The sequence below is a fragment of the Centropristis striata genome, chromosome 12 (genome assembly GCF_030273125.1).
Source record: "Centropristis striata isolate RG_2023a ecotype Rhode Island chromosome 12, C.striata_1.0, whole genome shotgun sequence".
Taxonomy (NCBI): Eukaryota; Metazoa; Chordata; class Actinopteri; order Perciformes; family Serranidae; genus Centropristis; species Centropristis striata.
The window spans coordinates 10,355,630-10,375,685 of record NC_081528.1 but is presented as its reverse complement, the minus strand read 5'-3'; the positions used below and the strand labels follow the sequence as shown (position 1 = coordinate 10,375,685).

The window sequence follows — 20,056 nt, the reverse complement described above, 5'->3', positions numbered from 1 at the left end:
AAACAGTAAATTAATGTACATAATTGCTGGAACTGAAGTAGTTACGGGGGTGACGTGAGCCAACCTCCAGGTCTGAGCAGTGAGGCAAACCAGGAGCTGTGTCCCAATGTCAAGGATCCTTCCTTGGTAGGATCCTTCCTTCGAAGTCGGGTCCTCCGGAGGCGAGGCAAGAGTCCTTCCTTTCAATGGTGTAACGCACAAATGGGACAGCTTTCGGAGTGTGCAGCTGTGCGTCATTGCGTAATTGGACGTCCTGCTTAAATTCAGCGCCGCTCTCGGCCTTTTGGCTAAGATCAAGTGTAGTATCGGTTCTTATCAGTTTAATAAAAATAAATAAATAAATTTAGCGCCGCAATTTTAAAATCAGTTCATAACATGATGTGTCTTTGGCATCAGCACTCTGACACATTTTTGTAAAAATGGAAGAAGATGCTTTAAGGTTGAATCTCCACGATTTATAAAGTAAAAGCCATAAAGTGGATTAAACCTGAATATCTAACTGATCCTGGCTGAATTTGGCCGCTACTTAGTTTCATAAAAGCAGCGGAGCATAATTCAAATATGTTCTGTGATTTTTTATTTTTTATTTTACAGTACAGTACAATAACAGTTATTTATAAATAAAAATAACGGATAATAGCGCACTATCAGTCTCTGTAAACACAATAAAAATGTATAACTTTTTGAATGACATAGTTGCACATAGTACATCATCATCTGACCAGTCTATGCATCTGACGCATATAAATTAATTAAGAATAACGTTAGCGACTGAGACGGCATTAATTAACTTAACCGGCAATGTATCAAGATGACGTTTATTATCTTTAAGCTTAATATTCTAGCATATGCTTATTCATATGTTTTTGCTTGACTTTGAACACACGTTTTGTAAGTTATATGATAACATTCAGTGTAAACTGAAAATATCTACATATTTAAATGGATATTGCGCCGCCGGCGTCGTTGTTTCTACGCTCGCCATTTTTAAATCACCTGGTAGACCGGTGTGCGCAATGCTTTATGGGTAGTCGGAGCGCACGGAGGATACACACATGCATCCTCGGAATTTGGGCAAAAGACGGACTCTGTCCTCCGGAGCATCCTCGACATTGGGACAGTCCTTCGGCGGATGTCGATGACGTAGTGTCCTTCAAATCCAGCCATTTGAGCATCCTTCCTTGACTTTGGGACACAGCCAGGAAGTGCCTTAAGCTGCATTGTATCGAAAATTCCAGCAGGGGGTGCTGCAAAGACTGCAGAAGTATTTGTGTCCATTCATTTCAATACAAAATGAGAAAACTTCACTTTATTTATTACCTCCAAAATGTTTTTAGGGCAACACTACAGTCTCAATCACTAGTAAAAAAAATTCAAGACAATTTGATGTTAACTGTTTAAATAATGGCCCCAATATAAAGAATCGTATGATTTGGGGCGTGGCTACCTTTGATTGCCAGGTCACTAACAAGGCAAGCCCTCATCAGGAGAGAAGCAGAACAACACGTATCCACGGCAACGTGTTAGTAAAGTTATATATATTTAAAAAAAGGAAATTTACCGGTTTGGTTTCCTAACTTTGACTCTTTCACACTGTATTTTCACTTAATGGACATAAATTGAACATTTTGTTCAGTAAAAAAGTCTTATTCAGCGTTTGGTTGGACAAACAGACACTCCAAGAAGTCGCTGTTCATTTTTCTTAGGTAAGAGGTACATTTGTTTTTGTTTTTTGCTAGCCAAGATGATCATCCCTCTCCGTCAGGTTGCTGGTGTAGAGAGGCGTGTAGTCAGTGTCGTCAGATCCCTCTCGCTCCTCCACAGTCCAAATATGGTTTCAAACAGGCAGTCCACAAACCAATGGGTGACATCACGGTCACTGCATCCATTATTTATACAGTCTATGGTTCGACCCATACACCTCACCTCTCTCATCGCCGACTTTGACATAACTGCACATCACCTTTAATCATTACTACTACATCAGCAAGATGGAGCGGACGACAGTCTAAAACATAAATATGAGTTGTATTTTGCTGCCTGTACAACCTATGTTGACGTTTTTTTAGGGGAGACAAGTCTGGCTGTGCACATGCAATTCTAATGGAACAGTTTGATGCAATTGGAGAAAACAGCTCAAATGTTGGAGAAATCTACGGGTGCAGATTAAAAAAACTGGTACATAAATGAATGGCCTGTTGGTGGTGTGTGTGCAAACTGTGGCTTCAGTCAACGCAATGCAGCGTCAAATGAAATTAAATTTAATTACTGTAGAAAAACAGGTGTGTTTCCAAAAGAAAGCTTATTTTATTTTACCTCAAAATTTGTCCATGTCATAAAAATGATTTCAAACAGTGTTGTTGTAACTTGAGCCAAAATACATTTCATTACTGTTTCCACTGCTGTAGGGCAATGGTACAAATATGGTGCAAAGAAAACAAAGGATTAAAGACTCTATAGGTATAGAGCTGAAAATACATTCTAAATGCCATAAAGAAATGTTTGGCTTGGAGCATAAATGTCCAGGAAAAACACCAAGTGTTCCCGTTCCGGACAGCTAGAAAAGAAAATTTAGAGGCACACTTAAAATTGAACAATTGGATTGTAATACTGCCAGAAGAGAGAATTTCACTGTCTGCTACAGCTCAGTGACAGAGGTAGTGATTATTCAATTCAGCGTATGAAAGGATATATTACAAAAAAAATAGGTAATATGTTTCTTATTTGTCATTTCTAAAAAAAAAGAAAAAGACATCCTTCAACAATAGGGAATTTGTCAAATTTGACAAGCCAACTGTGGTTTTGTTTATTTATTATCATCTCTCAGTAACAAACCATATATATGACATATTTCAAATGAGACCACATGGAACCACAAGATGAAATCTATAATTTCAGCTATGTGTTGATGTGCTCGGATAATTGGATATGGAATACCGTACTTTCCATCCAAATGGTAACCAGAGTCGGTTTTCTGAAAGAGAAGTTCCTCTGATGGAGAGCTGGACTGTTTCTCTCCACCGCTGTGCTGCAACAAAGGTGTGGGGGCCTTAATTGAATTTTCATTGCCCACTTGCCTTGTAATGGCAAAGTTTCCTCTTTGGAATCAAAACTTGCCAATGCTGCAGAACATGGAGCTCAGAGGCCGTAATGTTTGGTGAAGCTCCAGGTCTTATGTTTATGTACTTGGAGGCCTTTTAGCCCCTGAAAGCTGAATCCATTCTACCTGCAGCTGGGCATTCATGTCAATGTGAATCTCACAATTTGTTTTTCCACTTCTCTGAGCAGTTGCACACAGGACATAAATGTGAATAATACAGTAGTAGCCCAATAAAGACTGTATATGTTTTAGCTTATTTTGACGTTGTGGTTTCAGCACGCTCAGGAATGTTCCTCTACTGTTTGTGTTGCTTTACTTTTCCAGTTTACTTACATCCAAACTCCAATTAAATAAGCTTTTCTTTGACTGACATCTTCTCTGGCGCTGTTTGAATAATCTCGCTACAGTAATCTTCACACATCTGCTGCTTTAATACAATTTAGAAAAAGGTTAAGAACATTATTTTGAAATGCATAATCTGATCCAGATCTGATATGTAGTGAAAATTGGTGATTGGGGATTTTCTGATTTTGCATTCCTTTATGTCTGCAAGTATCAAATTAAGAGGTTGAAATCGGTCATCGGATGGAGAAATCATCAATGATGTCCCTCTGTGCCAGTAAAATTAGCGCCTGCATGTGACTTTTACAAGGTCGTTTCACAGTGGCCCGTCCACACAATCACAAGATACTGCAGGTGATGTCATGTTTCAGCTCCGTCACAAGTAAGAGGATAATTGTAGCGATGAATGTGGCAGTTGAGGGGCTGAGCCTGTACTGGAGACCAGACTCTGTGAATTACTGAATCGTGGATGATATGTCCTGGCTGTGGACTCGACTGTAAATAAATGCCAGAGCACACCCTGCCGAATCTGGCTGAATGTGTGATTAGCTCTGGCGGCTAAATAAAGAGCATATTGGCTCGTAAGAGTGCCGGAGAGCTGCTTTTTCCAAGGACAGCATATCCCCCTATGCCTCACATGTGGATCCGAGACGTCTAATACTCATGAGCTGATTTGTACTACTGTTTCTTTTGCACACAGCGTTTTGGATGAGTGATGATCTGTCTCCTGTCTCTGAGTTTGTAGATGAAAACCGAGTGCCGGAGGAACAGGAAAACCCAGAGGGGGCTTCATGTGGTGAAAAGTCTGCTGATGCGCAGCAATATGAAAATATATGTGGACACTAACGGTTTAGCATTTATCTGTGTAGGTTTTTCAATTCCTGAATTGTCTCTTGATCTAATGATGGATCGTTCAGGACGATTTAGGTTTGAGAGGGCGCCAATGTGACACACACACACACACACACACACACACACACACACACACACACACACTACTGTACAATCCAGGGAACACAACTTGCTTTGCCCTGTGGTCATTCTTGCAAAATGACTGAGGGCCAGGTGCTAGTTAATAATCAAACATTATATGATATTTATTTGATAAAATTAATAAAGATTCAAAAGCCCAAAATCCAGTTGCAGCAGCCTCATACTAGTGTTGGGGAAGTTCTTTTCACTGACTCACAGACAGTAAATTGAACTAATCTTTTTTAAGTTATTTTGTTCATTTTAACTAGTGCAGTGCCCACTTCCCTGTGGCTGAGCTGCCTGTAATGTGACAAATGAACGAAAAAGACAAACCTGACGATCTGTTATGAGACACGAACGAGTCAACTCATTTCTGCTGATCAGCCCACAGACCTGCAGCTGAGCCTCTACAACTCTACTACTCTAGAAATAAACGAGAGACTCAAACTTGATGACACTTAGTTGAGTTGCGAATAAATCATTTCTGTTTCCTGTCCTGACTGAGCTTATGCAGCTTAGTTTAAAGATCAGTTCAAAGTGGACGAAATGTGACACACAACTGCCCCACACAGGTCAGGTGTATGCAGGTCATGCATTTCTAAGATTTAAGGATATTCTAATGTCTGGACCTTATTTGGGGAGGTCTGGGGGGACATTTTAATATTATTATTATTATTATTTAGTTTTCCTATACAGTCTGGCCATTCTGGAAAAACTTCACCCACTTTGAAGTGTACCTTATTTACATTCAAAGCACAGTTGTACAAAACATTTTTCCCATTTTTAATGTACTTATTTTGACCAAGAATTAAAAGAAAAAGGTTGATGGGCTACTATGCACCCTACTGCAGCCATAAATTGAGTATCATTGCCATAAGCCCTATATAGAGGGAAGGATCACTGCTGCACATTTGTCAAGTCAGTTTTATTACAGCCCATAAATAGCCCATGGAGATATTAATTAACTGTTTACCGACAACTGAGTTTTGAACGATTAATACCATTAGTTTGTTAAAAGGTCATATTTTAAAAATGAACACTCATGATGGGGTCGACACGTGCAACGACACCATGTAACCTGGAAAGAAAAGAGGCAACACAAACACACAAGAAGCAAACCTGAAGCACATTATTCACACAGATAGGAGAATGAAACAAACAGAGAGGGAGAGAAGAGGAGAGTTTAATCTCCTGGAGGACAGAGATCCAGATCCAACATGTGGAATGAGGACTCAACAGCCAGGAGAGACAGAAGTCCCACGAGAGGCCGATGGTCCAGCACAGAGAAGCTTTTTTAGATTTTTATCAGCTGCTTCAACGTTTAATTCACGAGTTAGCCAAACTACAAAAACCTGGTGTCTGTACTTTTGGCCAGGATAGTCTGAGAAAAACACTATTCTATGTTGTTTTTATAAGGTTAGTGAGGATTGAATCCTTTTGCTATTCAAAATAAAATAATATAATAAAGGTTTTTTCATGCAGCATGTATACATTAAAGAAAGCCAATGCTGGTAAATATTTTCCTGTGGAAGTACTCCAGGTAAAGGTTAACCACTGTCATTTGCTCTAGCCTAAAAACTGATAAAAATAAATTAAAATAAAAAACTGACAGCAGAATGTCAATTTTGCAATTTACTAGAGTCTCTGGCCTATTGACAACAAATATGTTTCCGTTCCTGATCTCAAGGATTCTGCAGTTGTATTTGATGGCAGGAGTTTTTGCTGTGGGGCTCCTTGTGATTGCGGCCACAAAGGGCTTACAACAATCAGTGTGCAGGATTCAGTCTGCTTCAGAGATACGTCACCTCACAGAAGTTTTTTATTTATGTTAACAGAAGGTCTCTCTATATGGAGAAACCATAAAGCATCCGTTTTCTTTGTGTTTGTTCATGTTGGCTGTAAACTCAGGTTCACCCATAGCTAACCTGGAGATGACTGAAAACAGACTGTGCTTAGTTGTTTTTATTGTTTTGATGCGTGGCGGCGGCGGTTTTCCTCAGCAGACACATTTACATTCCACGCCGTATCAGTTTTCACAAAATCAATAGCATAGATTTGATATCGAAACCACCATAACATTAAAAAGGTAAATCTAATAAGATTTCTGAATTTCAACCATGAGTTGCATTCCTGTCTTTATGGCTTTTCAAATCATAAAATTAACTTTGTGATCACACTCCTTCCAGCTCTATTTGTCAGCTTTTAGCACTTAAACCCCACATGGTTTTATTGTCCCAGCTATAGGAGTGTGACCGTGGATTAAAATATCAAAGGCAGAGAGAGAGGGAGAGAGAACGAGAGCTGAACTAACATACAAAGAGGTAAAATGAGCAGACGGAGTGAAAAACTGAGCCTGGAGAGATGCTTAGAGCAGCTGTCCAACTCAAACAGACACTTTGCCAGTGCTCCAACCTCAGTGAGCCATCCATCACTGCACGGGGACATTATTACGAACATGTTTTTAGCATTTAGTTCCATAGGTGCAAGGTTTTTTTTGTTGTTTTTTAGGTGTAATTGCACAATGATGTTTAGCCCATGCTGGGGTTTGCCTATTAAAAAGGGATTCACTGAATGCATAAGCAGGTTGAGTTGGAGCGTGTTTGTCTTGAGGAAATTAAAGGGTTTCACCTTCTCTCTGAAAGACTCCCCAGCCATTACTGGGAAAGGGTTTTCTGCCTCCAGCTAGGTGTTAGCTTTTTCACCAAAAACAAGACATCACTAAAATCAATCTTGAACCGTTCTTTTACAATTGGACATTTGAGGTTCTGAGGGAATATGAAATATCTCATGATAACTGCGTTTGTGTTTTCTCCTAAATTTAGAGCTGGATGGATCCTTTTACCAAAAAAATTATTTTTCCATTCAAAGCCAAGCAAACCGATCTCACCAGTATGTATTACAATCAGAGGAATCGCTGACAGACACAAAGTAAAACTGCTGAAATGGAATTTAAGTGTCATTCACTTAAACTTTTAAATCAGGAGTTTACATCATCAACCAGCAGAGTGTTGGACACTGAGCTCTGAGAGGGTGGCCAGTTGTGATGCCATTTTATCAAGTAGCCTTCATTATGTATGATGGTGTGTACTTCAGTGTACTTTCTAGCTAGCTTGCAAGTGGACTAACTAGCTTGCAAGTGGACTACATTCTGTCTTTAATTCATAAAACAACCCACTGTGAGGTTTGGATGTACCCTTAAAGCTAAAGCTACCTTCTAATTTGTCAGCCAGTGTAATATATCACATAAAAATAATAACAACATTGTTATATTTTGCACCTGCACAAAGGCTTTAAAGTCTAAAGTAAATTATCTTCTCTGTCAAGTCACTATCAATCTCTGCTCAACAATTATGAACCTCATGGTGGCGCTAAAGGAAACATAGGGGATTACCAAAGTCATTAAGGTTGTTAAGTGGTTATTAGAGATATTTCAGTTGGGACTAAAGTGTTTTGCACACTTGCACGTTGCAGCTCTTCTGTGTGGAGTTTGCATGTTCTCTCTGTGTCCTCCAGCTTCCTCCCACAGTCCAAACACATGCAGCTTAGGTTTAATTGGTGACTCTAAACTGCCCATAGGAGTGAATGAGAGTGTGCATGTATGACTGTCTCTATGTGTCAGCCCTGTGATAGTCTGGAGACCTGTCCAGGGTGTACCCCGCCTCTCGACTAATGTCAGCTGGGATCTGAGCTTGGATAACCGGTTCAGGATAATGGATTGATGGGAAAGTGAGCAGTCACAGTGAATGTGGTCCAACAGCTTCCCTCACATCTCATTGTAATCGGAGTGATTCTGGCATTACCCGCTCTACTCTGCCTGATTGGCTTACCATGATACTCTCAACCTTAACCCTCTCATTCCTCACACCTAACTCATGCAAGAGTTTTACATAAGACAGTTCCTTTCTAGCTACAAACGCTAGCTAGAACCCTCTGTGACCTTTAAATATTACTGTGCCACAACTGGAGTAGCTGTTGTACTTTCCATGACATGCCGTCCATCCAGACATCTAACAACAGCCAAGATGTTTAGCAATCTGATGAGCATCATTCTCAGAGCCTGGAAAGTGAACTTGGACCAGGTGGCTGATCATATAGCACAGATTAATCTTCTCCACCAACTTGACTTGATGGAGTGCCAGATTTATTTTTTTTCTACTGAAAGATCTGGAGTGCTTTAAACACAGCTGCAAACATAGGAACAGATATAGAAGACACACACACACACACACATACTTATTGTTGAGTATTCATTAGCGAGTGTTCGGGTTCAAAGGCTCTGAGTCATATTTGCACTGAATGCACACAACCGCACACTCATCCACCGACAGTCACTGGCCTTTTTCAAAATGTTATGGTGTCCATGTGTGAATGAGGTAATTACACAGTGTTATTCACAATGATAATGCTGCACGGCTCATTTCACTCTCATTACAAACCGTTTCCAGTCAGCTCAGCTGGTGGAGGAGACCCCTCCCACACCTATCTAACACACATCCCATCGAAGGACAGAAATAGATAGTTTGCGATGAAGGGTAATCCCAGCTGCAACCTATCAGCCCCTCTCCTTGCAGCAGTCCCTTATTCTTTTTATTTCAGGAGTTAGATGATACGGGTGTCTGCTGGGATTTGTAGCAGGGCCTCAATCATGGAGTAATACTGGCAGAAGGACATCCTGCAGGCTTCCTGTAGTCTGTATCTTTCCAGAAGGAAACGTCATCCTCCAAAGTTTACTGTACGCACATTTCTCAGCCTTCTTAGTTTACATTTTATAAATGCATTTTAACTTGCATTTGGCTCATGATCCTGTGAAGACGTCAGCAGGGAGGGCCTCATTGTCTCACTAAAAGCCTAGCACTTCAGCATGTCATCTGATGGATTGGCTGTTGTGAGGATTGAAACTACAGGCTACTGGCGAGGCCAATAGTACCACAGCGGTATTTTCCAATTTCCCACAAGGATTAATAAACTTCTCTGTCTGTCTTTCCATCTTAGAGCTCATTATTTTCACATAATTTCACTGCGTTCATGTCTCTCTTCACTCTCTGATAGTGGAAGTATATTTTGAGCTGTCCTTGTCAGAAAGAAAGGACTGTGTTTACTGTGCTGAACACTGTCCTCTGGCTACAGCAGCCACAATAACATTTGTGTGCACGGGGGAGAAACAAAATCTGGTTAGAATCTGTTGAGACCCAACGTGGACATGTAGCATGCAGACAACACCAGCTAATCATAGCCTGAAACAACCAGACAGCTGATAATAAAGAACGGCTGTTACAACACCGATTCCAAAATAGTTGGGACACTGGGAGAAATGTAATAAAAACAGAATGAAATGATTGCATTTCCTTTGTGACCTATATTCAACTGAATACAAAGAAAATAGATCTAATGCTCAGACTAGGAACCCCCCCTAAATATACTACTTCTGTTTTTATTTATATTTTATACAGGGTCCCACCTTTTTTATAACTTCATCAGTGTTGTTAAAGAAATAGTTGCAGTCACATACTTAAAATTAACAATAGCAATTCAACAAATGCAGCATTCACTTCTAGTTGCAAAGTAAATGTGTGTCTTTGCATCACGTGGATAATCAACTGTGGTGAACTTTCACCGGTGAAGTCACAACCTCAACCAACAACAAAGAAATGTGTGTGTTTGACCCCACTTGGCTGTCACACGGACTATAAACTAATTTACAAAGCTGACAGAAACATTTCACATCATGAATATTAAAGGTTTCAAAAAAGTTACTTTTCTACCGATTATCTGTCTGAAAAAAACAATATCAGTGTCAGTGTAGTCTACACATGGAGTGGCCTTACCTTCATACAGAGAGCAGTCATTATGGAGCACTCAGGGCGGTGGTATAAGTGAGCAAACCGGTAAAATTATAACAATGCTTTTTTCTGAAACTACAGTCTGTCTATGGCAGGGGTAGGCAACCCAAGGCTCCGTATGTGGCTCTTCAGGCCATCTGCAGTGGCTTCCTGTGGCTGTGACAATTTCTTTACATTTTAACATTTGAGTCAACTAAAATATGTATTATACCTTACAAAAGTCTACAGCCCAGCACCTTAACCTCTAAATTTTCCAACTTCAAGTCTAGTTTTGAGTTTTCCATAATTTGGCTAACTTTGAATTCCACATTTGCATTTGGGCCTTCACTGCATTCTGACAAAAACACATTAATAATTGCTCATTATGACTAATTAGTAATGCTTGTAGGCTAATTTAGGTTTAGTAGGCTTCATCGGTTTAGTAGGTTTCATCTCCATTGCAAGGCCCAAAATAAGGTTCGTGGCTCTTTTGTTAGTAAAGGTTGCCGACCCCTGGTCTATGGGAATGTAAATACACACATGCCATGCAACTTATTGTACTCACATCTAAAATGTGAATTATCCGCAATAAACTCTATCAGGGATATTACAGGAAAATCTATGAACTTTACGAGAACAAGCATTAATATTGGCAGAATTAATTAAGGTTGTGCTTGGTTATCATTTGGTGACCTGTTTCTACTGTTAGTTGCCAAACAAGCTAGTATTATAACAACTAAATGCCAGGTATACAGTTATTATTATTATTATATTATGTAAACAGCCTATAAACCACGACCATGTTCATTTTTCTGTTAATTTAAACATAATGAGCAGTTCTTCACGTCTGTTGACCAAAAGCTGAGGGCAGTCGATGTACCACAGTGATTCCTTCTCATCGGGGTTTTTGGACAATGAGCTAAATGCAATTTTTTTTTTTTCTTAAGTTAAATGAAACCAGATCAAACTTCAGTCCCTTCCACTGTAGCATGACTGAGATGCCACAGTCTGTCCCTGTCTGGGGAGACACACCCACACAAACCCTGCTCATCCCTCCAGCTTCATATCTTCCCCATATGGGACAGATTGAGTTGTGACCACAGCTCCTCACTCTCATCCTGAATCAAGGCTGCAGAAATCAGCCTCCTTTCACGCTTTCCTGAGGCCACACAACAAGACGGGAAGACACTGATTCGGCAGCAGATTCTCTCTCCGCACTGCTGAGGTCGGATGTAAATCCCCCCGAGGTCGGAGGTCAAGTGTTTTCATCATCTGCGCGGCTATTATTTTACGTGTCATTATCAGCTGCATAATATGCTCACTCAGACAGGAAACGGGCGTAGATGCGAGCGAGGAAGTAACCCCCTTGTATGGCTTGTTGCCCTGCAGCTGTGGTTTGGGTCTCTTTCCCCCCTCAGGACCTCACACAAGCCAGTTCATGTCCATCCAGTAAGTCTTCACCGTCTCAAACTGTAAAGGAAGCAGCTGCGTTTCATCCTCGTAACCACCGTTGGCAAGATTGAGTGACCATCAACGGGCCCAGAGCGCAGCTTCCCTTTCCTCTGACCACAGCTGCTCGGGTTTTTGATAAGCTTAGAAGTTTTGGGGCTATTTATTATATCCCAGATTTCCCTTCCCACCAAAAATCACTCCCATTCCTCTATCATATCCTACGAGAAGAGCCAAAAGACATTAGCATCCTTGTAATCCAATCCAAGTGTTGCATGTTAGAGCTGATACAGAGCAATAAAACAGGGACTGCACCAATATCTAATAGGGCGTCCTCGTTTATATTTATTAGCTGACACTTAAGTATCACAGTGGTTAGGAAATGTTTATTAGTAATTGAATATGCTCACACTTTTCCATAAACTTGGCTACTGCTCTCCCACACACATCAAGGATGTTCCTGTATAACATGGAGGAGGAGGACAGATAACAGATAATGTTCAGATTAACCTGATATAATGTGACTGTTCGCTTCTCTCCCTGGATATTAAAATGCAACAAGAAATGTTTTCACTGTTGCATAGCAGCTAATGACTTTATGACACCTGCCAGGGCAATCAGTCCTGCTGGCTTGGTGAGGTTTAAAAACGGACTGAACTGGGGGGAAAATTGAAATAACAAGCAGCATTTTACAGTCCGTTGCATCCACCTTTACCTTTTCTTGGTGTAAAAGTGTCACTTTATAATTCAAGTTGCATGCAACAAGTGCCAAATATCTTTTGAGTTTCAGTTTCTATTTTTCTGCATTGTCAGCTTAGTTTTTGCTTTGAAATATTTGCTTGCATCGTACAAAACCTTCTACTTTTAACTTTTTATTTGGGATGTCCTGATAAAGTTTCAAAAATGAATTGAGTGGCTCCAGACTGATGTATGCATTTGTGAATTTCTGTGCGAAGCCAGGCTTCATATATATGTATACATACATATGATCACTGCACTGTGCATCAAAGCTTTGCAGGTAAAAAGCTTTTTTAAGTGACAGCTGATGCAATACAATTGGCTCTTTAGATGATACATGGTCCATTAAGATATGTCTCAATCGGCCCTGAAACCAAGTCTTTGAGACTTGATCAGGACTTTGTCCTCTTATGATTTTCCATATATTTTGTTTTTTTGTTGTATTAATGGACAATTTAACATCTTGGCAAGGGACAGAAGTTGAAAACTATATAAATTGCAAAACATAAAACAAAAGTTGAGGTCAGAATATTTCATGCATCGTAAACTTGTAAATGATAATAGATTATTAATGTGATATAACTGTGATAGCCTGATGATTAGACTGGACTACATTTAGTTTGACTCTGTGTTCAAGTTCAAGATGATTTCTTGTTGGGAGAGAGGTCATTTTGTTTAGTTTTTTTCTGAGCTAATCCTTTGTGAGAAACCTTCCCACTAACGTCATTTTAAAATTGATAAGGAAGCAGTTATGCTGACATTAGTCACATTCATCAAAAAATAAACTTGTACAGCTGCATGTAGGTCATCTGTGAATTTCTAATAAAATGTGAGATACTGGCAGTGAACAGGCTACAACTGTAACGGATGATGAGCAAAATTTGGACCAGAAAAAAGAGACATCTCCTGTACATCATCTGAAACGGTCACGGAAACAGCTGGAAATACTGGGTCAAAGTTATGAATGCACTGACTGATGATTGGATTGGAGCACCAAAGAGGACTCATAATGCTTTGGGGTTTTTTTAAAAAACATCCATTGTTTCCAGTTCAGTCATTGTTGGTGCCAAATTAAAACCAATTAGGAGGATTGTATCCTGTCAGAAAGAGGTCTGTAACTCTTGCTTCGAAAATTGCAAACTTTTCATTCACAGGATGTTAATAACACACACGGAAATATTTTCCAAAGTGGATGAACTGTAGTTTGGAATTGAGCCCTTCATTTGTAAACTGAAGTATTAAAGTAGCCAATAAAAACGATAAATGACCTTGGGAGAGCGGACTGTGCAGGTACAAGTCATCTGCACATTCATGGCTCCTGCGAGGATTTTTCCAGCCAGAAACTCCAAATTACAGTTCAGCATTTGCAACATATGGAGGCTCTTTAGAATGGCAACGCTGATATGAGTCAAGAATCATCATCATTTAAAGCAGTCCTGCTGATTGATGCTGATTGATGGTGACGTGTCCAAGACTTATGAGACGTATCCCAGCTGCCCCTGTGACTTGCCTTCATTCAACTTTCGTGATGGCTAAATATTTTGCAGATCACTTTCACAGAATCCAGACCATGACCTTTTAGTTTGACTCCATTCTTACGCCAGGTCTCCAGCCAAGGAGCGATTTGAGTATCCTTTTTATTACATGTGTGTAACCATTAGGTTTTCAGCGAGGGAAATTACACTCTTGTTACCGCTCAAAGTTTCGTGCGGTCGACTGAAATGACCCCGTGTGACCGCGGGGGCAAAGGCCTCGATAAAAACGACAAAGCATGAAACTATAGATCACTCTCCAAAGCAGGAGTGGTGTTAACCTTGGAAATCTGGGGAGCTGTGAGCTTCAAAAGAATACAAGCCTTGAGTTATTTGTTTTGGGTTGAACTGCGCCTGAAATGGACCTACTAAGTTACTCGAGCCATAGCTCAACCGTGCCCCTCTTCCTGCAGGGGTCAGAGGTCACTGTTGCTGTAGAGACCGCACAACAGTAGAGAGGGAAACGCAGCAGTGGCAGAGTTTCTTTTTTGTCGTCATCAAGAGAGAACAGAGAGGAAAATAAAGTCTGCAGTAAAGAAATGGCACAAATTTAATCATATTATGACTCATTTTTTGGCTGCTTTCGTTAAATGTCATGGTAGCATTCGACGTCATGATCTACTGCTCTACTGTATGTTTACAAAACCACAAAGCATGATTTCTTTACAACCCGGAGAAGCCTTTCCCTCGCTCATGTTTGCTGGGTTTTTTTACATAGGTTATCCTAGGTGGCCTGCTGCACCATAAAGATCCTGAAACCACACAAACTATAAACTATTTACAGAACTGAAAGGCACATCCGAAATGGATTTCCTCTGGCCAATCTCTTTCTCTGTGAATGATATACCTTCTGAATTACCCACTGGGGATGGATACAGCATGACTGCCTCTGTTGTTTTACCAAGTGCAATTAAAACAACATATTTATGTCAATCCAATGCTTCAGTTCAGTCAAAACCACAAATATCCACTTTATAGATCACAAGTCATTGGGACACATCTAGGAATAATTGATGCCTGTGCCAACCTATTTAGTAGATAAAAATATATTCCAATGGATAAATTAACATTTTAAACTTCTAGTCTATTTGTTATGTTGTTGTTGTTGCTGTTATTATGGTTTTATTGATTTATTATTATTATGATTGTTAATAATATTGATTTTATTTAAAATTATAATTATTTGTATTATCATTATAATTATTATTTTGGTTTGATTTGTCTCGTGGTTTTAGCTATTTTATTAGTTTTGAGTTAAATTTCTATATTATATTTTTTTCACTTACATATATTTTAAAAATTATTTATTATTATTTTATTTATTTTTCAATATAGTTTTAAAAATCTATCCATTTATGTAATACTTTTGTCTTTTTTTATTTATTTTATTTATTTATTTTCTTATCTATTGTCTTGCATGCATTATTCTCTGTTTCTTAATGATTTTTCTTATCTGACATTGTTTTTGACTGGACCACTTACAGATATATAATGTGTGACAAGGTGTTGCAAGTAGACATTTTTGGCAATAAATGGTTAAAAGCCAAAGATATTGGAAACCAGCCGTTTAAAAGCTCTTTGTAAGTTTCCTGTTTAAAAGACACAAGGATCTGGTGTGTTGTCATTTGCCTGTGGGGCCAACATATGAGGTGTCAGGTTTCATAGTAATAATCAAAAACACACTGATCTAATTATCATGATGTCGGCTTATAGCCACTTCTTAGATAAACTATCACCCAAATGCTTCACCCACCGTGGACCGTGTTTTTCTTAGCCAATCAATTTCCGAGGCGGCAGCCCGGGATTACCTCCAAGGCTGATCCAATCCTCCTGCAACAGGCTGCAAACGCCGTCCGTGTCGTGCTTATTTTGCCTTCCTCCCGCATATTTAGATCTGTTTGTTGATCTTGGTCGTGCTTCTCCTTTGGAGGCTGAACCAGTTCTGTCTGCTTTGTCTGGCCCGAGCCTTGACACCGGCTGGACTCGGGACTGCGCCTCGGCCCAGAATACACAAACGTCACTGGTCAGAGGGCCAGAGAGAGGCGCGAGGAAACGCTCGGGCTACAGACCACACAGCCGTCAGACCTGTCTCGCTGTGCAACATGAGAGAATTCTGTGAATGCATTCAGGTCAACGCTGCGGTGACTCCAGCTTCTCTCTGTTTAAGTGAAGGGGAAATACAGGAAGACCCTCCGTGCTGTGTATTTTTGCAGGAAGTTCAGATAGCAATGGAGGGATCACAGAACCTTGATTCACAACGGCAGGGGTCAGTTTAACTAAATAAATGCAACAAAAAAAGGCCCAGTTCTTAAGAGAGAGAAAAAAGCCTACTGGTGAATAATTTCCTCAACAGAAAAAAAAAATTGCTCAATTACGTTGGTCTGGAGGTCTCCACTCCCAGAGAGGGAGAATAAAAATAGTCCACGAGATCTTGGACGTTTCAGGATAAATTGGTGTATATTGGCAAGCATTAATAAAACCTCAGAACACGAGAATCGTAGCATTTTTAAACTAATGGGCAGTGTAACTGCTTTTATGAATGTTTTGCCTCATTTGAAGTGACTTATTTGGACACTGGAGTTGATCTCGGTGCTCAAAAGCCTCAGAATAATAACAGCTCATATTTTCCCCTCTTTCTTCTTTTCTTTTCTTCTCTTTCCATGATGCACGCACTGTCTTGTTGTGAACTATTGACCAACGTGGTTTGATGATGAATAGACAAAGGGTATATAAAGTGAAGTGTGAAAGCTGATGTAAACGGTATCAAAGCTGCATTCTGGAGACATCAAAAGGAAGAAGAAGAAAAAACATCTCTAAAAGAAAAGAGGACTGTATCTAATCTGGTCTCTTCTAAAAGATTTAGCATTGTTTTTTTGTTTTTTTTTACAAAAACCCTGACTGGATCTGGCTGTTATAAACAGGACATGTATTTAACCTTGTCTGTTTTCTTCCATTATTGTTTCCATGCTTTTGCCTGTCCTGCTTAACATTAACCTGGACTGTTTGTTGCAGGCTTTAGAGGCAATAGAAAGTACTATTTAACATTATTTTCTGGTAGGGGAAGCAGCAGCTGTTGGGCTGCACTCACAGTCTACTTTTTTCCAAGGAAATACAGGTTGAAAGTTGGACTATATTTGCCCACTTTGCCAAACTGTGTTGCATTTTCCCATCACATTACGGCTGCATTAACCTCAGCCAGTCATGGTTGGTCAAAGACTGTGATGCAAGTCACCTAAAAATACATTATACTACATCCTGACGACTATTTCTTGAAAGCTGAGGCTGGTGATATTGTATATTTTTTTGTGAATGTCATTAAAAGACTAACAAGACTTGTAGCCAAAGATATACCTTTACTCCTCCATGCCACAGAGCTCCATTGTTGTCCAAAAACTATTAAAAACACATTAATGAGCCATACTAGTGAAATGTTATTTCTTTAACATGAACACGAGCACTGTTTTGAGGCAATCCAGGTGCCATATGTGCAAATAAATATGCATGAAAATAGCACAATAAATTTGTATTAATCCACAAACTAAAGGCGTCCCCAACAGTTGCACTATTTACTTTAAAAACTACAATGTCCAGCTGTTTTAGGAAATATTTTTTTCTTTTTTGACACATCCAGTTGTTAAAAACAGTCAGGTCAGCACTTTTTTGTGGAACAGACTCACTGATCTATAATGAAATCTTTAATAGCACTGTTAATACAGCCATTAAATTGTTTGTGTTGTGCTTGTGTTTTTGTTTTAATGAGGATGTCTCTCATTTAATTTGGATTTTAGAGTTTTATTGTCTAGTTTTATGTTGTTTTTCTTGTGTTTTGTATTCAAACTGCTTGGAAACCAAGTTGGAAGTAAGTGTTTTCACTTCAACATGTTGGATATTTTTTTATGTCTGCGATAGACAAATAAATTCTATGAAATCATAAGTCATGTAAGAGACAAATTAACGCATTACTGGTTTCAGTCTTTGTCGAGGAGATGTGCATCAGTAGCTCAGCAAATACACAGTTAAAAGTTAAGAGTTATATAATGTCTACATCTGTATGTTAACCTCAGCCAATAGTTTTTGTTCTCACTTCAAGGGTCACCCCACATTGGCCTTTCCGGGTGTTAGGAAGACATCACACATGTTTCAGTCTGCCAGAAACCCCAAGAACCAAAATTTGATTTGCAACATCCATCAAGTGTTATCATGAAGTAAAGTGATTTGCATTCTAGAGGGAAAAAAGAGAGAGATGGGAAATCCATAAGCTGTCATCTGGTCCAGCTTCAAAAACTCTTTTTTCATATCAAACCCGCTGAAAGATGGGGTATTGTTCGGCTTTTCTTTTTTTCTTATCGTTACGGACTGCACCACATGAGATCTTTACATTTGGAACCTTCCAGACTGAAATTTATTCGATAATAACGGTGAAATTCATCTGTTCTCCAGCTCTGCTCCAAGAGTTATAAAAGATTTGGAAAGTTATATTCTGGTTTCACACATTGTCTCTGATGGAAAAAGTTTAAGAGGGAAGGAAAAGGCCACCCTGGATGAATTCTCACTGCTTCTTTCCCTTTTTTCTCCCACTCTCTTTCTCTCTCTTTTTCTTCAGTGCACACCTCAGCTCGCTCTATCCGGCACGCGAGTCGACACATTCTGCCCAGAAATCAGAGGCATGTTCACCAACGCAGCAATTATACTCACCACCAGGTTTACAGCGCAGCTGAATTAGTTTTTGGATTAAGTATAGCACTGCTTTTCTCATTATGGCCTGTCGGCTCTGTTCATTTCATTGTTTCCGGACTCCTGCCTTTGTCCAGCGAGGCTTCTATATAACTGCTGTAGCAATTACATCACCTGAGGAGGATTTCTCTAAATTACACACTTAGTCAGAAATGTTTGGCGTATGAAACGTGTACAAGATTTCTGTGAAAGAGTCGTCACTGTTTTTTTGGTGACTTTAATGTGTGAGAGAAACATTGAGGGGTTGCAGGGAATTTATAGTGAGGCTTCAAAATTATATTTGTCAGCCATTTTGGGTTAGCTATGTATTTCTTTGCAGGACTCATGCAGAGAATTGTGAGCTGAAGTCCACATCTCCTGAATGTTCCCCTCCCCACATGTTAAATTTTGTCAAGTGATACAAAGGTGTCTGGTTTTGCTCTTAGGAATATTTTTTGAGAAACAACTGACTCAGATGCTGTCTTGAAACTGAAAACATGATGGTTGTGTTTTGGAAACGGGCAGCAGCGCCAAATTTATTCAGACTATCAGGGAAAAGGTGAGAAATAAATTGCAATTGATTCCCAGGCGTGCTGTTCAGCTTCTGCAGAGAAACCAATGTCTGAAGTCAAGAAAACTGTCTGTCCTGCTAATCTGAGTGCTTAGATGTCAAGAAGTGGCCTTTAGCTGTAGGTGAGGGTGGAAACTTCAACGTATTAACTCATATTAAACATTTGAGGAAGAACATTACAGATAACACAAAATACTTTGACAAGTCTCCTTACACTGCCATATTAATATAAGCACAAATAACCCTCAATTCATGCAAATTAGCCAGTGTCACCTCAGTGTTTCAGAGTCATGATAGACTGCAAATTAAATCCTCCCCACACAGAACAGATAAAAAAGAACTCAGACTCAGTCATGGAGTGGTAACTTTTCAGATGCAACGGGTTATTCGTTTATTTTTTTACAGACTAAAATGCTGCAAATTACATAATATGGTAATGCAAAATTCTGTGCACCTATTTTATTTTTCATTTATTTGATATTATTATTATTTCAACCTTTATTTATTCAGGGTAGATGCAATGCTCTCCCATTAAATCTCTTATACAGCATCAGATAAACACGTTCTTTTTCTCTCTTTCACTGTTTCCACTTGAACTACTCTTTGACATTCAAAGCAACAGGAACAGTTGGAAAAAAATCATATTCCCGTCATCAGGGAGTCAAAAACATAGTGGATTAAAATTCAGTCTGAAGATTTATTCTGATTTTGATCGCACAACCTTCTTCAAATTATAATCACAAAGTTCTTGCATCTGCACTCATTGCTGTGATGTTTACCTGTCAATCAAACAGCAGTCTTATCACGCGTTTTGTGTCGA

The 20,056-nt window shown here is 39.4% G+C and overlaps 1 non-coding gene across 1 annotated transcript; it reads left to right on the top strand.

Annotated features, from left to right (window-relative positions):
* The first annotated feature begins 265 nt into the window (after positions 1-265).
* On the top strand, positions 266-450 carry LOC131982405 (U2 spliceosomal RNA). Its single transcript, XR_009395390.1, has one exon. It is a non-coding gene; the product is annotated as a U2 spliceosomal RNA (small nuclear RNA).
* Positions 451-20,056: the final 19,606 nt, after the last annotated feature.